Source organism: Nomascus leucogenys, chromosome 7b (assembly GCF_006542625.1).
Source record: "Nomascus leucogenys isolate Asia chromosome 7b, Asia_NLE_v1, whole genome shotgun sequence".
Classification (NCBI taxonomy): domain Eukaryota; kingdom Metazoa; phylum Chordata; class Mammalia; order Primates; family Hylobatidae; genus Nomascus; species Nomascus leucogenys.
The window spans coordinates 52559457-52562375 of record NC_044387.1 but is presented as its reverse complement, the minus strand read 5'-3'; positions in this window follow the sequence as shown (position 1 = coordinate 52562375).

The window sequence follows — 2919 nt, the reverse complement described above, 5'->3', positions numbered from 1 at the left end:
CTTTGTTGAGGGCGAGCGCCCGGCCCGGAAGGTGAGGGTGGGGTCGGGCGCTCCCCAATAGGGCCTGTGGCTGGAACCCCCGGCTAGGCCCTTGGGGAAGCGGGACCCTCACCCTCAACCCCAGCCAAGAAGGGCGACGTCTGCTCCCCACCCCAGCACAGGCTGGACGATCCAGGGCCGCAGGCCAGGACAGAACTCCCGAGATTGGTGAGATCCCCATTTCTTCAAAGAGCACCTCCACTTGCTTTCCCCAGCAGGAATTCGAGCAGGCCCCAGAGGAGCCTCTTCCATGCCTGTTGGATGCAGGCTCTTGCAGGGATACACGTCCTTGGGATGCGGCCTTAGCCTTGACCCTGGGCCTCTGGGGCCCGGACCCTAACCAAGGGGCCAGGCGCTCCCTCTTGGCGTTGAAGGCACGTGAAGATGCAGAGAGAGAGGCCAAGTGCAGTGGCTCCGGCCTGTAATTCCAGCACTTTGGGAGGCTGAGGTGGGCGGATCACTTGAGGCCAGGAGTTCAAGACCAGCCTGGCCAACATGGCGAAACCCCATATCTACTAAAAATAAAAAAATAAAAAATAAAAAGTAGCCGGGCGTGGTAGCAGGCACCTGTAATCCCAGCTACTAGGGAGGCTGAGGCTGGAGAAGCGCTTGAACCCGGGAAGCGAAGGTTGCAATGAGCCGAGGTCGCGCCACTGCACTCCAGTCTGGGCGAGATAGCGAGACTCTGTATCAAAAAAAAAAAAAAAATTGCAATGAGAGGGTGCCCTGTGGAACCCCGCTTTATGCCAGTAGGGAAGGCACCGTGTGGGAAGGATAGAGGAAGAGATCTGGAGACAGTAAAAAAGACATAGGTTTATTGAGGGGACTTTCACACAGGTGCAATGGCTGTGGCTGGACATGAGAACCACTACCATTTGTAAAAAGCATGCAGCTTGGCCGGGTGCAGTGGCTCACCCAGTAAGCCCAGCACTTTGGGAGGCCGAGGCAGACAGATCACGAGGTCAGGAGATCGAGACCATTCTGGCTAACACGGTGAAACCCGTCGCTACTAAAAAATACAAAAAATTAGCCGGGCGTGGTGGCGGGTGCCTGTGGTCCCACCTGCTCCCGAGGCTGAGGCATGAGGCCGAGGCTGAGAATGGCGTGAACCCAGAGGGCGGAGTTTGCAGTGAGCCGAGATCGTGCCACTGCACTCCAGCCTGGGCTACAGAGCCAGACTCCGTCTCAAAAAAAAAAAAAAAAAAAAAAAAAGCATGCAGCTTTCATAACATTTTCACTTAGCATCCTCGACCTATTACCGGTGGAAGGTATCTGAATTCCCGGGTGAATCTGTACACATCTGCAACAAGTTCAATTCTTGCCTCCTCAGAAGAAAGAATTCAACTAAGGGGTCATAAGGCAGAAACCAGACAGAGGCAAGTTGCAGAGCAGGAGTAAAAGTTTATTAAAAAACAGGCTGGGGCCGGGCATGGTGGCTCATGCCTATAATCCCAGCACTTTGGGAGGCTGAGCCGGGTGGATCACCTGAGGTCAGGAGTTCAAGACCAGCCTGGCCAACCTGCTGAAACCCCATCTCTACTAAAAATACAAAAATTAGCTGGGCGTGATGGTGAGCGCCTGTAATCCCAGCTACTCAGGAGGCTGAGGCAGGAGAATCGCTTGAACCTGGGAGGTGGAGGTTGCAGTGAGCTGAGATCACGCCACTGCACTCCAAACTGTGCTACAGAATGAGATGATATCTTAAAAAAAAAAAAACAAACAGTTTATTAAAAAACTTTAGAACAGGAAGGAAAATAAAGAAGGAAAGTACAACTTGGAAGAGGGCCAAGCGGTCGACCTGAGAAACCAAGTGCCCAGCTTGACCTCTTGACTCAGGGTTTCATAGGTTGGCATCCTTCCAGGATCTTGCCACTCCTGATTCCTTAGCTTGGGGCTCTGAACACACATTCTTCTTAGACCATAAAGTCATTCTAAGGATACACATCAGTTACGGCTGTCGGGTGCCTCTGCCATACAGAGGGGTCCCTCTGGTCCTAGGAACCTGGACTGGACACAGTTGTTTGTACGATTACTCCCCCACCCCTTTTTTTTTTATGCTCGCCAAATCCACCTTCTGAGAATGGACCTTAATACTGGAAGAAGTCCCCAGCAGAGTGAAAACAAATACATTCTAGGAACTGACAAGGCCTAAAGGCTATTTCCCAAATGTTTACGCTCTTTATTTTCTTTAAAATTTTACTTGTATATTCCTTTAATGAAATGTTTACATGCTTAAATTAGGATATAGTTCATTGTTTGGGAGGCAGCTTTAGGCCAAATTTAACAAAAGTAAGAAAAAGTAGGATGCAAAGTTTATACAGTATGTAAAAATCAGTAATTCAGGGCGGGCTTAGTGACCACACCTGTAATCCCAGCACTTTGGGAGGCCAAGGTGGGCAGATCACCTGCAGTCAGGAGTTCAAGACCACTCTGGCCAACATGCTGAAACCCCATCTCTACTAAAAATGCAAAAATTAGCCTGACATGATGGCAGGCAGCTGTAATGCCAGCTACTAGGGAGGCTGAGGCACGAGAATCACTTGAACCCAGGAGGCAGAGGTTGCAGTGAGCTGAGATCACGCCATTGCACTCCAGCCTGGGCAACGAGCAAAACTCCGTCTCAAAAAAAAAAAAAAAAAAAAAAAAAAAAAAAAAAAAACACACACACAGTAAAAATCAGTAATTCAACATCAAAGCTGTTGGAACTTTAAATTATTTGGAGCTTTAAAGGAATGAGCCTGTGGGACTTAAGTCACAGGGCATAACTCTTTAAACTGGGCAGTTGTAACCTTTGTTCCTGTGATTATAGATTAGCCTTTTGTTTACCTATATGGTTTTGTAAAATATTGTAAAAGACTAAAGGGGCTGGCCACAGTGGCT